At 45.7% G+C, this 21,148-nt stretch overlaps 1 protein-coding gene across 1 annotated transcript in view; it reads left to right on the top strand.

The window, feature by feature from the left end:
* The window catches only part of HHLA2 (HHLA2 member of B7 family), a 122,402-nt gene that overhangs the window by 81,427 nt on the left and 19,827 nt on the right, over positions 1–21,148 (top strand). The gene's annotated exons all lie outside the window — the stretch shown is intronic.

The following is a 21,148-nucleotide window of genomic DNA, read 5'->3' as shown; positions in this document are numbered from 1 at the left end:
AATGCCATACAGTGTCCCCCCTGTAGATAACGCCATACAGTGTCCCCCCTGTAGATAGCACCATACATCCCCCTGTAGATAGCGCCATACAGCCCCCCTGTAGATAGCGCCATACAGCCCCCTCTGTAGATGGCGCCATACATCCCCCCTGTAGATAACGCCATACATCCCCCCTGTAGATAGCGCCATACATCCCCCTGTAGATAGCGCCGTACATGCCCCTGTAGATAACGCCATACAGCCCCCTCTGTTGATAGCGCCATACAGCCCCCTCTGTAGATAGTGCCATACAGCCACATCTGTAGATAGCGCCATACAGCCCCCTCTGTAGATAACGCCATACAGCCCCCTGTAGATAACGCCATACAGACCTCCCTGTAGATAGCGCCATACAGCCCCCTCTGTAGATAGCACCATACATCCCCCCTGTAGATAACGCCATACAGTCCCCCCTGTAGATAACGCCATACAGCCCCCTCTGTAGATATCTACAGAGGGGGCTATATGGCGCTATCTACAGAGGGGGCTGTATGGCGCTATCTACAGAGGGGGCTGTATGGCGCTATCTACAGGGGGGGCTGTATGGCGCTATCTACAGGGGGGCTGTATGGCGCTATCTACAGGGAGGTCTGTATGGCATTATCTACAGAGGGGGCTGTATGGCGCTATCTACAGGGAGGGGGGGCTGTAAAAAAGGCACTATCTACAAGGGGGGGGGGTTGTGTGACACCCAGGGGAGGGGGTGCCCCAGTCAAAAGTTTGCTATGGGGCCCAGTCTTTCCTAGTTACGCCCCTGTGCGACACAGTATAATGCCCCCATAGCTGTGACACAGTATAATGCCCCATAGCTGTGACACAGTATAATGCCCCCATAGCTGTGACACCGTATAATGCCCCCATAGCTGCGACACAGTATAATGCCCCCATAGCTGCGACACAGTATAATGTCCCTATAGTTGCGACACAGTATAATGCCCCCATAGCTGCGACACAGTATAATGCCCCCATAGCTGCGACACAGTATAATGCCCCCATAGCTGCGACACAGTATAATGCCTCCATAGCTGCGACACAGTATAATGCCTCCATAGCTGCGACACAGTATAATGCCTCCATAGCTGCGACACAGTATAATGCCTCCATAGCTGCGACACAGTATAATGTCCCCATAGCTGTGACACAGTATAATGTCCCCATAGCTGCTACACAGTATAATGTCCCTATAGTTGCGACACAGTATAATGCCCCCATAGCTGCGACACAGTATAATGCCTCCATAGCTGCGACACAGTATAATGCCTCCATAGCTGCGACACAGTATAATGCCTCCATAGCTGCGACACAGTATAATGCCTCCATAGCTGCGACACAGTATAATGCCTCCATAGCTGCGACACAGTATAATGTCCCCATAGCTGTGACACAGTATAATGTCCCCATAGCTGCGACACAGTATAATGTCCCCATAGCTGCTACACAGTATAATGTCCCTATAGTTGCGACACAGTATAATGCCCCCATAGCTGCGACACAGTATAATGCCCCCATAGCTGCGACACAGTATAATGCCCCCATAGCTGTGACACAGTATAATGCCCCCATAGCTGTGACACAGTATAATGTCTCCATAGCTGTGACACAGTATAATGTCCCCATAGCTGTGACACAGTATAATGCCTCCATATGTATGTACCTAATAAATAAAAAAACATAATTACTTACCTATCCCAGTTCCCACGACGGTGGGCGATGCTTCTCCTCCTCTGCACTGGCCCGTGAGTGACTCCGTGCAGACAGGCGCGATGACATCACTACATCGCGCCTGCCTGCACCGAGCCGCTCACGGCAGAGTGAATGCTGGAACGAAGCTCCAGCATTCAACCCAACTGAATCTGCGTCCTGCGGACGCAGATTCAGTTGGAAGCGGGACAGCGGGACAGTGGGACAGCGGGACAGTGCGGCAGCTAGCAGCGCTGCATAGTTTTTTAAGAGTGTGTGCGGTTCGAGCGGAGATGGGAGCCTCGGGCCCCGGGCGGCCGCCCGAACCGCCCATATTATAATCCGCCATTGGACAGCACACTGTTGTGATAATGGGAGACTTTAATTACCGGGATATTAATTGGCGTCATGGTTCAGCTTTAACTGCGAAGGGGAAATATTTCCTCAACCTGTTGCAGGAAAATTGTATGGGCCAGTTTGTGGAAGACCCGACTAGAGGTGACGCTCTGTTGGATTTGGTCATTTCTAATAATGCAGAGAATGTAATTGGGAATGTCAATGTTCGTTAAAACCTCGGTAACCGTGATCACAATATAGTTACATTTTACCTATACTGTAAAAAACAAACACCGGCTCGGGGGGCAAAAACACTTAATTTTAAGAAGGTCAATTTCCCCAGGATGAGGGCTGCAATTCAGGACATATACTGGGAACAACTGATGTCAAATAATGGTACAAATGATAAATGGGAAATCTTAAAATCCACTCTGTATAATTATAGTGAAAAATTTAGTCCTATAGGTATCAAGTATAAACGACTAAAATTAAACCTCACATGGCTTACACCTTGTGTAAAAAGGGCAATACATGACAAAAAAAAAGGGCATTTAAAAAATACAAATCTGAGGGTACATCTGTAGCCTTTGTAAATTATAAAGAGCTTAATAAAATCTTCAAAAAAGTAATAAAATCAGCAAAAATACAAAATGAAAGGCAGGTAGCCAAGGATAGTAAAACAAATCCCAAAAAATGCAAAGAAGCTAAGGTCTGAACATGTAGCACCCCTAAATATTGGTAATGGGGAGATGGTCACAGGGGATCAAGAGAAGGAAGTGTTACTAAATGAGTTCTTTAACTCTGTATATACAACAGGAGAAAGAGAAGCTGATGTAGCCGGTGCCAGTGCTGTTAATATATCCGTTGATATACTGAATTGGCTGAATGTAGATATGGTCCAAGCTAAATAAAATAAAATAAATGTGCACAAAGACCAGGGACCAGATGGGTTACACAATAGAGTTCTTAAAGTTCAGTTATTTCTGTCCTCCTCTTCATAATATTCAGAGATTCTCTAGTGACTGGTATAGTGCCAAGGGACTGGTGCAGGGCAAATGTGGTTCCTATTTTCAGAAAGGGCTCTAGGTCTTCCCTTGGTAATTGTAGACCAGTTAGCTTAACATCAATCGTGGGAAAAATGTTTGAGGGGCTATTGAGGGACAATATACGGGATTATGTGACAAAGAATAGTATTATAAGTGACAGCCAGCACGGTTTTACTAGCGACAGAAGTTGTCAAACCAACCTGATTTGTTTTTATGAAGAGGTGAGTAGAAGCCTAGACAGAGAGGTCGCTGTGGATATAGTGTTTTTGGATTTTGCAAAGGCATTTGACACTGTCCCTCATAGATGTCTAATAGGTAAATTGAGGACTATAGGTTTAGAAAGTATAGTTTGTAATTGGATGGAGAATTGGCTCAAGGACCGTATCCAGAGAGTTGTGGTCAATCATTCCTACTCTGAATGGTCCCCGGTTATAAGTGGTGTACCCCAGGGTTCAGTGCTGGGACCACTATTATTCAACTTATTTATTAATGATATAGAGGATGGGATTAATAGCACTATTTCTATTTTTGCAGATGACACCAAGCTATGTAGTATTTTTCAGACTATACGTAAGTAAATTGCAGGCTGATTTGGACACAGTGAGTGTTTGGGCATCCACTTGGCAAATTAGGTTTAATGTAGATAAATGTAAAGTTATACATCTGGGTACCAACAACCTGCATGCATCATATGTCCTAGGGGGAGCTACACTGGGAGAGTCACTTGTTGAGAAGGATCTGGGTGTACTTGTAGATCATAGACTAAATAACAGCATGCAATGTCAATCAGCTGCTTCAAAGGCCAGCAAGATATTGTCGTGTATTAAAAGAGGAATGGACTCGCGGGACAGGGATATAATATTACCACTTTACAAAGCATTAGTGCGGCCTCATCTAGAATATGCAGTTCAGTTTTGGGCTCCAGTTCATAGAAATGATGCCCTGGACAGTGGCGTAACTACCACGGTAGCAGCAGTAGCGGCTGCTACGGGGCCCGGGGCCCGGGGCTTGAGGGGGCCCGTGCTGCCAGCCGACACGCCCACCCAAATGCCCAGTGGTGCCGCTAGCAGCCGTTATGGCTGCTACAGCGGTAGCGCCGCTACTGTGGGGCCCGCGCTGCCGAGCCTTACACAGGCCCTCTCATCATGCCTGTAGGTGTCGCTAGCACCGGAGGGGGCCCCAGTGCTAGCGGCAGCCAAATACATGTATTAGCACTGAATGGCCGGGCATGTTCCGTGCCTGACCATCCAGTGCCTTACAATGACACTGATTGGCTAGCGGCGCGATGACATCATCGCGCCGCTTCCATGCTTGGAAGGTGCTGATTGGCAGGGCAAGTCATTCTGCCCCGCCAATCAGCGTCATTGGAGGACGCTCGTTCAGCTCCTGCAGACATGCTCAGAAGAGAGCATGTCTGCATCGCCAGTGAACAGCGTGGGAACGGGATCATGTGAGTATGTCAAGTTTATTTTTTTTTCCCCTCAAAAATGTGAATGGCATTATCTATAATGGGGGGGTCTATCTACAGGGGGGGTCTATCTACAGGGGGCGGTCGTCTTTATGTGGGCTATTATATATAGGGGGTCTATATGTGGGGCAGTAGCTACAGGGGGGTCTATATGTGGGGCAGTAGCTACAGGGGGGTCTATATGTGGGGGTGGGGGCCACTATATACAGGGGGCTCTATATGTGGGCCATTATATACAGGGGGGTCTATATGTGGGCCACTATATACAGGGGGGTCTATATGTGGGGCACTAGCTACAGGGGAGGTCTGTATGTGGGGATGTGGGCCACTATCTACAGGGGGGTCTATATGTGGGGCAGTATATGTGAGACACTATACAAGGGTGGGCTATATGTAGACCACTATCTATAGGGGAGCTATTTTTTAGGGTACTTTCTATAGGGGTGGGCTATGTGTGGGACACTATATACAGGCGTGGGTTACCTGTGGGGCACTAGCAACAGGGTGGCTATATGTAGTGCACAGTCTACAGGGGTGGGCTATATGTGGGACACTATATACAGGGGGAGCAATATGTGAGACACTATCTACAGAGGTAGGCTATACGTGGAGCACTAACTATAGGGGAAGCTATATGTAGGGCAGCACGGTGGCTCAGTGGTTAGCACTATTGCCTTGCAGCTCTGGAGTCCATATGTGGGCACTATCTACAGGGGCTTCTATGTAGGTCACTATCTACAGGGGGCACGGTGTGTGTGTGACAGTTATATTTAGATGTGTTGAGAATTTTAACTTTGTTTATAGGTGCAGAAATGAGAACCTGAAGACATCTAAACGGAAAACTGCAGAAATGGGTCATGGCTGGGAGAAATCCATCATAGATGTCTGAACCGGAGGGAGAAGAAAAGAACTAGAATCTGAGACGTCACCGGTGAGTCACTTAATGTAAATGTTTATTCTGCCTCTAATCAGTATTGTAGTCACTGTATGATCTGCAGCGAGATGATGGGTGGAGTGATTATTATATGATTATTTTTTTTGTGAAACCGCATCTCCCAGCATATCCTTATCATTGTTCCGGCCATGCTGGGAGCTGTAGTTTTACACCATACAAACCTATACGCAGTGGCGTAACTACCGCTATAGCAGCCGTAGCGACTTCTACGGGGCCTGCAGCATGAGGGGGCCCGTGGCACCCGCCGGCACGGCCCCCTCCCATGGCCGCAGGCTCCGCTAGCAGCCGCTATGGCTGCTACAGAGCGTCGCCACTGAAGGGGTTGTTCCTACAAAAAACATGCATCCCCTATCCACAGGATAGGGGATACATGTGGGATCGCTGGGACGCCCAGCGATGAGGAGAACGGGGGACCGAAAGTCCCCCCTAAGTTCTCCATGACAAACCTCGGACTTCCGGGGTCTGTGTCGGCAGCTCCGTAGAAATGAATGGAGCGCCGGTCGCGCTTGTGCGCATGCGTGACCAGCGCTCCTTTCATTTTTATTGAACTGCGCAGACGCCAGAAGTCCGAGGTTAGTCATGGAGAACTTCGGGGGACTTTCGGTCCCCCGTTCTCCTTATCAGTGCCAGCGATCACACATGTAGCCCCTATCCTGTGGATAGGGGATGCATGTCTTTTGTAGGACAAACTATAGGCCGTTTTTTTTGGGGGGGGGGCTATATGGCGTTATCTACAGGGGGTCTGTATGGCGTTATCTACAGAGGGGGTCTGTATGGCGTTATCTACAGGGGGCTGTGTATGGTTCTATCTATAGGGGGGCGCTGTGTGGTGGAATCTATAGGGAGAGGCACTATCTACAAGGGGGGGGGGGTTGTGTGATACCCAGCAGAGGGGGGGCCCCAGTCAAAAGTTTTCTATGGGGCCCAGTCTTTCCTAGTTACGCCCCTGGCCCTGGAGTTGGAAAAAATACAAAGAAGAGCAACGAAACTAATAAGGGGCATGAAGAATTTAAGTTATGAGGAAAGATTAATAGAATTAAACCTATTTAGTCTTAAAAAGAGACGACTAAGGGGGGACATGATTAACTTATATAAATATATGAATGGCACATAGAAATAATATTGCGAAATCCTGTTCCATCTAAAACCCCCTCCAAAAACAAGGGGGCACTCCCTCCGTCTGGAGAAAAAATTTTTCAACCTGCAGAAGCGACAAGCCTTCTTTACTGTGAATCTATGGAATAGTCTACTGCAGGAGCTGGTCACAGCAGGGACAGTAGATAGCTTTAAAAAAGGCATAGATAATTTCCTAGAACGAAAAAATATCAGCTCCTATGTCAATGTGTAGAAATGTTTCCCATCCCTTGGTTGAACTTGATGGACATGTGTCTTTTTTTCAACCGTACTAGCTATGTAACTATATAACTGTGTAGCAGTTTATATCCCGAAGGATCTCTGTTTCTACTGTCACACGGAACGCTTGGTAAAGTGTCAAGGAGCAGGAGACACACTTGCTGTAGAACAAAAAAATTTACATTTTACTCAGAGCTAGGCCCCATGCACACAAACGTGCTTTTGCGGCCGCAATTCCCCCGAAAATCCATGGGAGAATTGCGGCCCCGTTCATTTCTATGGGCCCATGCACACAACCGTGGTTTCCACGGTCCGTGCATGGCCCAGGAGCCTGGATCGCAGAAAGAATGGACATGGCTTATTACGGACGTGTTCTGCGGTCCAGGCTCATAGAAAATAATGGATGCGGCCACGTGCCAAGCTTCGTCCGACCCATGGTTTCATCTGGGCATCTGGTGGTTGGAAGATTGAGGAAACAGACGTATCATTGTGCTGTAGGGTAGAATAGCCATCCTGCCATTGATATTCATTAAAAAAAACAACCATATACTTTTACTCCATGCCTTGGTCAAACCACTGAGGTCTGGTTGTTGCTATTGCCACAGCAGCTAAGAGGTTAAATTACCGGTATCAGCGTTATCACCGATCCTGGCCATTGCAGCGGGATGTCGGCTATACATATATTACAGCCAACACCAGCTGAGAGAATGGATATCTCCTGCTTCCATGTTTGTCATTCCAGAGAAGAAAAGACGATGGGAAGTTTATGGGTATTACCGAAACAGATGTGTGCTTAACATTTTCTATAAACTTAAATGGAGAGCGGCACAGGAATACGAGGGCACCTCACCACCTTGTCTCCTCTCTCTCGAGTGCCGAACTTATCAGACATTTATGGTATATTCTCTAGATATACACCAGTCAGCCATAACATTAAAACCACTGACAGGTTATGTGAATAACAGTGATTATCTTGATTATCACATATGTAAACATTTGGTTCTTGAAGTTGATTTGGAATCTGGAAAAATGGGTAGGATCATGGGCGCCCAAGGCTCATTGATGCGCGTGGGAAGTGAAGGCATGCCTGTCTGGTCTACTGTAAAAAAAATTGTACACTTTTGCACTGATAAATTATGCAACTTTCTAATAGTCTTCATTAAAACAGTTTGCTGCTGTAGAGTCTGTGTAACTCCTTCACGTATCACACAGCTCCTGTCAGGGGCTGACTCATCTGCTCTCCCTTGTACATGGCAGATCACAGTGTGGGAGGGGAGAGGGCATCCAAGTTTTTAGGGAGGGCAGATCACACAGACTGAGCTTATCAGTGTAGATAGGGAGCAAAGCAGAGAGGGAATCACATAGGCTATCAGTAAAGAGAGAAAGCTGTACAGGAATAAAGATGTGCTGATACATAAAAGCTAGTCACAGAACTCACATTCAGGCCTCATGCACACGACTGTGCTCGTAATTACGACTCGTAATTACGAGCACGGCCGGCCACGGGCAGCCGGCCGCTTTTGCGAGCCGTGCTCCCATTATAAAGTATAGCAGCACGGCCCGTAAAATAAAAAAATAGAACATGTTCTATTTTTTTAACGGCACGGGCACCTTCCCGTGAGAAAACGGGAAGGTACCCGTGGCTAACAGAAGTCTATGGGCCCGTTATTGCGGGTCGTAATTACGACCCGCAATAACGGGTGTTTTTACGGTCGTGTGCATGAGGCCTCAGCATGTATTACTGGGAATTACACGCCACATGTGTGAAACTAGAATCAGGATGTCAACTGACTATCAGGGGATGTAAAAATTAATGTAGGCATAAATCTTAGGGCTACGGTTTCAATACCCCTTTAAAGTAGCACTCTGGGTAAAACTAGCCATAATTGCTGCACATAATAGTACTAGCCATACAGGACCCCCTAACCATAAAAGTGCCAGCCACACAGTGCACCACTAGTACTTACCTGTCTTTACTCCAGCACCTCTCCTATTCTTACATACATGGAAGACACATGGGTAGGCACTTCCAAGTCCTGCATTGAAATCTATAACCAGTGCAGGTAAGGGAGAACCGAGCTGCTGTTTGTGTCCTCATGGTTGGGCGCCATACAGAACAATATTGTGAGTTACATGTGGCCTCCAGGTTTAGATGGACTGGGGTTGCAGCTACATGGAGACCAGGGCGTAACTAGGAAAGACTGGGCCCCATAGCAATCTTTTGACTGGGGGCCCCCCCTCCGCTGGGTATCCCACAACTCCCCCCTTGTAGATAGTGCCTCCTTATAGATTCCACCACACAGCGCCCCCTGTAGATAGCACCATACACAGCTCCCTGTAGATAACGTCTTACAGCCCCAATCCCCCCTGTAGATAACGCCATACAGCCTCCCTGTAGATAACGGCATACAGCCCCCCTGTAGATAACGCCATACAGCCCCCCTGTAGATAACGCCATACAGCCCCCTGTAGATAACGCCATACAGCCCCCTGTAGATAACGCCATACAGCCCCCCTGTAGATAACGCCATACAGCCCCCCTGTAGATAACGCCATACAGCCCCCCTGTAGATAACGCCATACAGCCCCCCTGTAGATAATGCCATACAGACCCCCCTGTAGATAACGCCATACAGCCCCCTGTAGACAACGCCATACAGACCCCCCCTGTAGATAACGCCATACAGACCCCCTGTAGATAACGCCATACAGACCCCCCCTGTAGATAACGGCATACAGACCCCCCCTGTAGATAACGCCATACAGACCCCCCCTGTAGATAACGCCATACAGACCCCCCTGTAGATAACGTCATACAGACCCCCCTGTAGATAACGTCATACAGACCCCCTGTAGATAACACCATACAGAACCCCCCTGTAGGTAACGCCATACAGACCCCCCTGTAGATAATACCATACAGACCCCCCTGTAGATAACACCATACAGAACCCCCCCCCCGTAGATAACGCCATACAGACCCCCCTGTAGATAACGCCATATAGCCCCCGCCCCCCCCCCAAAAAAAAAACAAAACCAAAAAAAACGGCCTACAGTTTGTCCTACAAAAGAGCTGTATCCCCTATCCACAGGATAAGGGATACATGTGTGATCGCTGGCAGCGATAAGGAGAACGGGGGACCGAAAGTCCCCCAAGTTCTCCATGACTAACCTCAGACTTCCGGGGTCTGCGCAGTTCAATAAAAATGAAAGGTGCGCTGATCACGCATGCGCACAAGCGCAACCAGTGCACAATTCATTTCTATGGAGCTGCAGACAGACCCCGGAAGTCCGAGGTTTGTCATGGAGAACTTCAGGGGACTTTCGGTCCCCCGTTCTCCTTATCGCTGGGCGTCCCAGCGATCACACATGCATCCCCTATTCTGTGGATAGGGGATGCATGTCTTTTGTAGGAACAACCCCTTCAGTGGCGTCGCGCTGTAGCAGCCATAGAGGCTGCTAGCGGAGCCTCCGGTCGTGGGGGGCCCGTGCCAGTGGGTAGCACGGGCCCCCTCATGCTGTGGGCCCCGTAGCAGCCGCCACGGCTGCTATAGCGGTAGTTACGCCACTGATGGAGACCTTCTGTAGCCCGACATTTGAAATCCAATGCAGCTTCACAGAAATACCTACATCTGTATAGGCGATGAACTAGTTTTCCATGTTTGACACATACGCACATACAAGAGCTTATGGCGTCGGACATGAAAAACTATCGTTCAGCATCTGTGCTGATGGAAAAGTTGCTGAAGACATTGATTGTAGTGGTCACATGTGTATATCATGTGACCACTTTCCTATTAGATCACGTGGATGAGAAGACCACAGGTCTGCTTTGTTTATATCGGTAGCAGCACTTCAATAGACGGATCATGGCCAAATGAAAAATGAAGATAAATTAGTCAGTGGCCAAACACTTTAAAAATCTATTGAGACCTTTATGTACTATATCGAGTGATTATTTATATTTACTTGATATCTGAGTATTTAGTGAGCACTGGATCTTATATTAAATCAACTTGAAACATTACATTACAACTTATATGTAGCTTTTGACCATTTCCTGGTTTACAGGTTTAGGGTGCTCTTTTGTCCCTCCCCCATACTTTATACTACAGCTCTTCAGAATATTCTATAGTATCAGGCAGGAAAGAAACCGCTGCTTACACATTTTAAGCCAACCCACAATATAAATGTAAGTCTCTTTTCTATTCTCACCCCTCCAAAACCAACCCTGATTGTAATCTCAGTATGGTATTCTTCTAGCACTACACAAATTATAGAAAGACCGCAGCACTCCAAGTTGAAAATAAACGTGTCCCCCGCCACTTAAGGTGACGTAACTATTAGACTATATCTATTAATAGAATCTAATACTTATGTCACTTTATCTTTACATGAGTTAATAGTTTTTTTTATGCGGTACTCTGTTATTCTAATGCACTTGCACTTTATTATTTGCCGAGCCATGATTAGAAATACGCATGCACTATTTTGATTCGGTGCATGTGCATAATACACATTAGACAAGTAATTCACTTATATTGCTTGCGCGTGCTGATAGAGGACACAGCGGCGCTAGTCGCTTGGCAGTTGACGCCTCCTGTTTGGGTTGCTAGTTGATGGGACGCACTGCACTACTTACAGACTGGATACCAGACACGATTATGGATTTGCATGGATATTTTCCAATATTAAGCCCATGTTTTCAATGCCTCATAGAGATAAATCATTATATATGTATTTATAATTTTGTCATTTAGGAATGGATATTCTTTATATATGAATTATCCCTATGTATGGTTAATTGATATAGGGAGTACTGTCACCATTATTGACTATATATATCAGAGTTTCCCAACCTTTTCAGGCTCGAGGCACCCCAGGAAAAATTCTCAGGGCACCTCTATCAAAAATTGTTTACAAAACGACAAAAAATGGCTAAAAACAAGCACTACACTCTTAGGCTTTATTCAGACGAACGGGAAAAACGTCCGTGCAACGCGCGTGATTTGCACGCGCGTTGCACGGACCTATATGTGTCTATGGGGCCGTGCTGACATGTCCGTGATTTTTCCTCAGCGTGAGTCCGCTGAAAAAAAGTCACGACATGTCCGTTCTTTCAGCGTTTTTCGCACATCACGCACCCATTGAAGTAAATGGGTGCGTGAAAACCACTCATGCCGCACGGAAGCACTTCCGTGCGAACTGTGTGATTCGCGCAAGAGCTGTCAAACTCTGAATGTAAACAGAAAAGCACCAAATGGAGTGTCTTTGAGATGAGCAAACCCGGACAACCGAACCGAACTTCACCGGGTTCGGCCGAACTCGTTTTGGCCGAACCCAGCAAAAAAAATTCCATTACGTGACGTCAGGAGATAGTCACTGTCCAGGGTGCTGAAAGTGTTAAAGTGTTAAACTGTTTCAGCACCCTGGACAGTGACTTCCGATCCCAATATACATGAACGTGTAAAAAAAAGTAAGTTCTGACTTACCGAGAACTCCCTGCTTCTTCCTCCAGTCTGACCTCCCGGGATGACAATTCAGTCCAAGTGACAGCTCCAGCCAATCACAGGCCATGCACAGGCTGCAGCGGTCACATAGACTGCCGCGTCATCCAGGGAGGTGGGGCCGGATGTCAAGAGAGGCGCATCTCCAAGGACGCGTCACCAAGGCAACTAAAGTTTTTTGTTTTTTTAACAGGTTGCTCGATATTGTGATCGGAATTCAATGTCGAGGTTGCTGAAAGAGTTAACTGCCGATCAGTTAACTCTTTCAGCACCCTGGACAGTGATTGACGTCGACTAGCCTCATCTCTATGATGGCGGCTGCGCGAAAATCACGCAGCCGCGCATCATACACGGATGACACACGGAGCTGTCAAGTGGTTTTTGCGCGCGCAAAACGCCGCGTTTTTGCGTCCGCAAAAACGCCACGCTCGTGTGAATCCAGTCTTAGGGTATGTTCATACAGCATTCTTTTGTAAGGCAGAAACTAAAAATCAATTTTGAATTGACAGCGTTGTTTTTTTGTTTTTTGCTGGGTTTTTTTGGCCAAATTTTTTTAAGCCGTTAAAGCTAATGCAAAAACTGCAGACAAAAAAGCTCCAAACGAGCACCACCGTTTTTTTCTGCCTCCTATTAATTTCAATTGGGAGGTCAGAGGCGGAAACCACTCGAAGACCATCAGCCCCCAACTCACAGTAAAATGACCATCAGCCCCCAACTCACAGTAAAATGACGATCAGCCCCCCACTCACAGTAAAATGACCATCAGCCCCCCCCCCCACTCACAGTAAAATGACCATCAGCCCCCCCCCCACTCACAGTAAAATGACCATCAGCCCCCCTACTCACAGTATAATGACTCCTCAGTAAAGAGACCATAAGCCCCCTCCAGTAAAGTGACCATCAGCCTCAGCCCCCCCCCCCAGTAAAGTGACCATCAGCCTCCACCCCCCCCCCCCCCCCCCGCAAGTGAAATGACCATCAGCCCCCTCCAGTAAAGCCACCATCAGCCTCAGTCCCCCCCCCCCCAGTAAAATGTCCATCACCATCACAGAGAGAAAGTGTGCTTACTCCTGGGGAAGGAATAAATAAGGAGGTATAAGAACAACAACTCCCAGCATGTCCAGGCTATTATTATGTGATATCAATGGACATTACAGGGAGGAGATATAAGAGGAGAGAACTACAACTTCCAGCAAGTCCAGGATGTTATGTGATATCAGAGAATGTTTACAGGAGGAGGAGGAGGTAGAAGAGGAGAGAACTACAACTCCCAGCATGTCCAAGCTGTTATTAAAGGATATAAGGACATTTACAGGGAGGGGGTATAAGGGTATGTGCACACACACTAATTACGTCCGTAATTGACGGACGTATTTCGGCCGCAAGTAGTGGACCGAACACAGTGCAAGGAGCCGGGCTCCTAGCATCATACTTATGTACGATGCTAGGAGTCCCTGCCTCGCTGCAGGACAACTCTCCCGTACTGTAATCATGTTTACAGTACGGGACAGTTGTCCTGCAGCGAGGCAGGGACTTCTAGCATCGTACATAAGTATGATGCTAGGAGCCCGGCTCCTTGCACTGTGTTCGGTCTGGGACTTGCGGCCGAAATACGTCCGTCAATTACGGACATAATTAGTGTGTGTGCACATACCCTAAGAAGAGAGAACTACAACTCTCAGCATGTCCAGGATGTTATGAGATATCAGAGGACATTACAGGGAGGAGGTATAAGAGGAGAGAACTACAACTGCCAGCATGTCCAGGATGTTATGTGATATCAGAGAATGTTTACAGGGAGGAGGTAGAAGAGGAGAGAACTACAACTTCCAGCATGTCCAGACTGTTATTATGGGATATCAGAGGACATTAGAGGGAGGATGTATAAGAGGACAGAACTACAACTACCAGCATGTCCATGATGTTATTATGGGATATCGGAGGACATGACAGGGAGGAGGTATAAGAGGAGAGAACTACAACTACTAGCATGTCCAGACTGTTATTATGGGATATCAGAGGACATTACAGGGAGGTGGTATAAGAGGAGAGAACTACAACTTCCAGCACCTCCAGCCTGTTATTATGGGATTTCAGAGGACATTACAGGGAGGAGGTATAAGAGGAGAGAACTACAACTCCCAGCATGTCCAGGCTGTTATCATGGGATTTCAGAGGACATTACAGGGAGGAGGTATAAGAGGAGAGAACTACAACTTCCAGCATGTCCAGGCTGTTATTATGGGATTTCAGAGGACATTACAGGGAGGAGGTATAAGAGGAGAGAACTACAACTTCCAGCATGTCCAGGACATTATTATGGGATATCAGAGGACATTACAGGGAGGAGGTATAAGAGGAGAGAACTACAACTTCCAGCATTCTGGCTCCATTTCTCACACAACTGCTAACAAAGTAAAGAAAAAAAACTTACCCTGCCCAGCGTTAACGGCTCCTCTCCCTCCGTCGGGCTTCTAGTGGGAAGCGGTGGGTGGTACTCGTAACAGACGTCCGCGCGTCACATCTGCTACAACGCCGGGGGCGGAGCTTGTAGCAAAAAAATAATAATTCTTTTTTTTTGTGGATGAGCGGAGTGTCGCCGCACCCCGGTTGGGAACCACTGATATATATTATTGGCACTTTATACTTGCTTGAAAAAGAGACCAGTTGGGATTGAAAAGTTCTCGTGGCTGTTACACCACTACCTTTCACGGTTCCGAGAGTGGCACACAGAGTTCTTAGTCCAAGTCCATTTTAAAGGGGGGGGGGGGGGTTGCAGTCTCTTTAAAAGGACCACTTTAAACACTTTGCAATCTACAGTAAAAAACACTTGATGTTTGCAGAACAACTTGTTTCTATACGTCCACGCTCAGATTTGCAGGAGCAGGCTCACTACTCTTGAACTAAAACAGGTTACTTGAACTTGTAGGTAGGAGTAGAAAGAGATACCCTTTATGCCTCAACAGTCCACTCCATGGGTATGTGCACACGATAACGACATTTACAGCTGAAATTAGGAGAAAACAGCTCCTGCATTTCAGACGTAAATGCTCGTACTCGCATTTTGCGAGGCGTCCATGACGGTCGTAATTTGGAGCTGTTCATTGGATTCAATGAAAAACGGCTCCAAATACGTCCAAAGAAGTGTCCTGCACTTCTTTGACGAGGTTGTTATTTTACGCGCCGTCTTTTGACAGCGACGCGTAAATTGACAGGTCGTCGGCACAGTACGTCGGCAAACCCATTCAAATGAATGGGCAGATGTTTACTGACGTATTGGAGCCATATTTGCAGACGTAATTTGAGGCGTGAAACGCCTTATTTACGTCTGAAAATAGGTCGTATGAACCCAGCCTAAGGGTATGTTCAAACGATGAGAGGCATTTACGTGTGAAAAGACAGACTGTTAACAGCTGCCTCGTTTCACACGTAAATGCTCCTCCTCGCATTTTGCGAGCCGTCTGAGACGCTCGTAAATCTTGAGCTGTGCTTCATTGAGTTCAATGAAGAACAGCTCAAATTACGTGGCAAAGAAGTGCCCTGCACTTCTTTGCCGAAGCAGTCCATTTACGCGTCGTCGTTTGACAGCTGTCAAACGACGACGCGTAAATTACAGGTCGTCTGCACAATACGTCGGCAAACCCATTCAAATGAATGGGCAGATGTTTGCCGACGTATTGTAGCCCTATTTTCAGACGTAAAACGAGGCATAATACGCCTCGTTTACATCTGAAAATAGGTCGTGTGAACCCAGCCTGAGTCTTTACGTCTCGACGATTACTTATTATTTCTGTTACTTATATAATGCCAATACATTCCTTAGCGCAGTACAGAGGCTGTCCTTACTTACTGTCCCCATTAGGACTCACAATTTAAATTTCCTATTGGTTTGTTTTTGGGGTGTGGGAGGAAACCAGCTAGCTCCGATGCTCGCCATTAACTCCTTAGATGCCACTGTCAAGTGACCGCGGCATCTACGGTCAGTGGTTTGTAGCCGATCAACATTCCCGCGACGTGATCGTGGGGGTGCTGATGGCTGCTATGGCAACCAGAGGTCTAACAATAGCCTCCTGGTCTGCCAACTACAGAAGCCCCTGGCAGGGCCTAATAGGCTTGCTAACAGCCTGTTACTTATTAAAAGAAGATGGCGCGAAACTCAGAAGTTGAGCTTGCACCATCAGCCACGTGTCAGCTATATGTTACAGCTGACACCTTGCTGTAATGGCAGGGACCAGAGTTAGCTCCAATCCCCGCCATTAACCCCTTAAATGCCACTGTCAAAAGCGACCGCAACATCTAAGTGGTTTGTAGCTGAAAAAAGAGAAAAAAAATATAAACTATACATGATTGGTATGAAAATATAATGATATTTATCCTACATGATGAGCACTGTAAAAAAAAAAAAAAACACCTAAAAAACTAAGGCTGGGTTCACACGACCATGTTACGTCCGTAATGTACGGAACGTATTTCGGCCGGAAGACCCGGACCGAACACACTGCAGGGGGCCGGGCTCCTAGCATCATAGTGATGTACGATGCTAGGAGTCCCTGCCTCTGCGTGGAACTACTGAGACAACCGAGAAGCAATGAAGCACGGGGGATAACACACCCCAATGAATGATATTCAAAATATAATAGTCACGTATTGTAAAAGAATATATAGATCTTTATTAGTAAATAACAATACATGATATCACATAAAATACAATAAACATACAAACAAACATATGGAGAGCAGCAGCACGGTAGACTGATAAGTATACCAAAGGGTTACGCAAACCTGATCCAGCTCAGAGTCTACCATCCAAAGTCAAATCCCAAAATAGAAGATGAATAATAGATATGTGTTGTAGGAATGAATATATCAAGAGATGCTATGGAGACTGCATAGTATATAAGGAACAGTAATCTGCTATATAGCTCTGGAGATATGTAACGAAAAATGTGAGGAGAACCAAGCAGGAAAATGGCAGTAACAACAACATCAATAGATATCCTAATAATGAAAAAGAAGAACACACATACCCAGGGACATGATGGGAGAGAGCTGAGCTGGAACACAGGAGCAAAAACGCCTCGACGCGCGTTTCGCCACGGACTGGCTTCGTCAGGAGGCTAACGAATATTAAAATAAGGGGGACTATATAGAGGGTAGCTGGCACTAATAATGATGCACACCTGTGGATGCTGCGCAGATCGACGCTCACACCGTGGAACTACTGTCCCGTACTGTAATCATGATTACAGTACGGGACAGTTGTCCTGCAGCGAGGCAGGGACTCCTAGCGTCGTACATCACTATGATGCTAGGAGCCCGGCCCCCTGCAGTGTGTTCGGTCCGGGTCTTCCGGCCGAAATACATTCCGTACATTACGGACGTAACATGGTCGTGTGAACCCAGCCTAAGTCAGAATTGCTGTTTTTCGGTTACTTTGCATTCCAAAAATTTTTAAAAAAGTGATCAAAAAGTCGCATGTCTCTAAAAATGGTACCAATAAAACCTACAGCTTGTCTTGCAAAATTCAAACCCTCAGACAGCCCCGCCAATAAAAATTTAAAAAAGTTATGGTCCTCAGAACACGGCGAAATATTTTTATTTTTTTACAAAACAGTAATTTTATTGTGTAAAATATATACATTTGGTAGCGCCGGATTCATACTGAATAAATTAACATATAATTTAGAAGGCAGGGTGAAGGCTGAAAATTTTTTTTTTTTTTTAAAACTGTGCCAGAATTACTGTTTTTTGGTCACCTTGCCTCCCAAACAAATAGCATAAAAAGTGATCAAAAAGTCACAAGTACCCTACAATGGTGCCAATAAAAATGACAGTTCGTCCCTCCCTCAAAAAAAAAGCACTCTCACAGCTCTGTAGACGGAAAAGCAAAGAAATGTATGGCTCTCAGAATATGGTGACCCAAAAACATGATTTTTAAAAAAAATAAATGTTTTATTGAGTAAAAGTAGTAAAACTATATAAATTTGCTATAGCCATAATCGTACTGACCAGCACAATTAAGTTAACATGTAATTTATACAGAACGGTTAATGCCGCACTAAAAAAAATGAAAAACTATGCAGGAATTGCTATTTTTTATCACTAAAATGGAATAAAAAGGGATCAAAAAGTCTCATGTACCCCAAAATTGTACCAATAAAAACTACAGCTCGACCTACAAAAAACAGCCCTCATACCACTACGTCTATGAAAAAAATAAAATAAGTTATGGCTCCCATAAGTATGGAAACGAAAAATATGCAGATGTGCACGCCCGAGGGGAACATTTCTTCTGTTTCAAGAGGTGATTATCAAAGCCCTAATATTAGGGAACCAGGAAGGGGAGGGCCCAAACTTAATTCCCAGAAAAAATCCCCAAACTGCAAAGGTGCTGAGTGTGTACCAAAAAGGGATAAGAAAGGACACCATTTATCAATGCAACACTGGCATGTGCATAGGGTATTGCTTCAAAGTATAAAAAAAATCCATGGATAATTTTATTTTTTTACCCCATCATTATACCACCTTGTTATGCCCTGATGTACTCTGCCCAGCCTATCTATGCCCCCCCCCCCCATTATAAACTAAAATACCAGTAAATCTCCAAACAAAGCTACTGCCAAGCAAAATCTGCGTTCCAAAGGCTCACTACACACCTTAATAAATGCCTTGAGGGGTAAAGTTTCCAAAATGGGGTCACTTGTCAGGGGTTTCTTTTATTATTTCATATCAGAGTCCTGCAAATGTGAACCAATACTTTGCAAATCGTCAAATTAGGCCTTAATTTCGCATGGTACTCTTTCACTCCCGAGCCTGGTCCAATGTCCAGGTAAAAGATTAGGGCCACATGAAGGGTGAATTTACAACCGGTAAACACAGCATAATAATTAGAGAGTTGTCTTGTTGTGGTGGCACAAGCTGGGCACCACATATTGGCATATCTATGCAAAAATTTAAATTTTCCCTCTACAACATCCAGTGCACACTAATTTCTGGAAAACACCTGTGGGGTTAAAATGCTCACTACACTCCTAGGTGAATACCTTGCGGGTGTAGTTTCCAAAATGAGCTTACTTCTCTGGGGTTTCCACTGTACTGGTACCTCAGGGGCTTTGCAAATGCAACATGGCGCCCAGAAACCAAACCAGAAAGATCTGCGCTCCAATAGCAAAATGGCTCTTTCCGTTCTGAGCCCTGCCGTGTGCCCAAACAGCCATTTATGACCACATGTGGGGTATTTCCGTACTCTAGAGAAGTTTGATTTACAAATGTTGGGGTTCTTTAAATAATTGGACAGCACAATGTGGGGTTCCCCCATTTTTGATAACCAGCCAGATACAACATAGCAGCAGCAGGCAGCATTACCAGGGTTGGAAGGGTCACAGTTTTTGGCCTTTCCCAGCCTAACAATACCAGCCTGCGGCCGCCCCAGTGCCCCTCCGTCACTGCAGATTGTCGTGTACTGGATCGTACCCGGCTCTTCCCGGTACCCCTGGTGGCGCTGGGTACTTGGGTAATAATGGGGATGAGTGTTAACCTCTTCATGTCTAACATTAATTCCCCCCCCCCCCTTAGTAATGGGCATTGTCAATCAGCCAGCATCTATTTCTAAGGTGGTAGTTATAAAGTTTAAACAAATACAAAGATAAAATATTTTATTGAAAAAAAATTCCACACAACACTCGTTATCCATTTTATTGAGAATAAAAAAAAACGCAGTTATCGAAGTAGTCCTCAAATCTGAAGTAGTCCAACAACTGAACATGTAAAAAAACACAAACACACAAAAATAATTAGTAACACTTCAAAAAGGAAAAGAATTCTTATACTTCCCTTTTCTGGGTCCAGCGCTGGAGCCGCAATGTCAGCGAGGTGGGCCCTATATCTAATCCTATAATGTGTGATACTGTCTGCACATAATACACGCCCAGTTGTACTTTTACTTTTCAACACGCCCAGTTGTACTTTTGCAAGTCTCATTTGCATAAATACGAAAATGGTCATAACTTGGCCAAAAATGCTCGTTTTTTAAAAATAAAAACGTTACTGTAATCTACATTGCAGCGCCTATCTGCTGCAATAGCAGATAGGGGTTGCAAAATCTGGTGACAGAGCCTCTTTAAGTCCTTAGTGATGCCCCTGGCTGCTAGTACTGCATTGTTGGATCACTTAGGAGACCCAGCGATGCAGCTGAAAGCTGTGGGCCATCGGCCATGAGAAGTTTGGGGAGGAGAGCGGCCCAAGAAGAACATTGCATCGGGGTCCATGAGCCTTTAGCTATGACCCTGGTCCTTACCTTGATTTTTAACGCATTAAATAAACAGTGGCTAGATCCCTCAATTTTACTTTTTCAATGACATTTCAATGGCTTTTGTTGTGTGATATCATGCTGCAGCAAGTTATCACAGTCAAGTTAGAGATGGCTACATCTGTGTGTGTGTGTGTGTGTGTGTATGTGTGTGTGTGTGTGTGTGTGTGTGTGTGTATATATATATATAGGCCTCTCAAAGCCACTTCGGTACTGGTACTGAACTGGTCCCTAATAAAAACGGTTTATTGACATTTTCTTGAAAATGTGAGAAATTTCTGCTAAACTTATAAGCCTTGTTACGTCCTGGAAAAATAAAAGTATGTTTAAAAAATAATGCCTACATAAAGTTGACATATGGGAAATGTTAATTAGCAACTATTTTCTGTGGTATTACTATCTGTCTTCCAAGCAGATACATTTAAATTTAGGAAAATGCAAATTTTTGTACATTTT

The sequence above is a fragment of the Rhinoderma darwinii genome, chromosome 2, assembly GCF_050947455.1.
Source record: "Rhinoderma darwinii isolate aRhiDar2 chromosome 2, aRhiDar2.hap1, whole genome shotgun sequence".
Lineage (NCBI taxonomy): Eukaryota > Metazoa > Chordata > Amphibia > Anura > Rhinodermatidae > Rhinoderma > Rhinoderma darwinii.
Note: the sequence above shows the minus strand (reverse complement) of the source record. Positions and strands in the feature narration are given on the sequence as shown.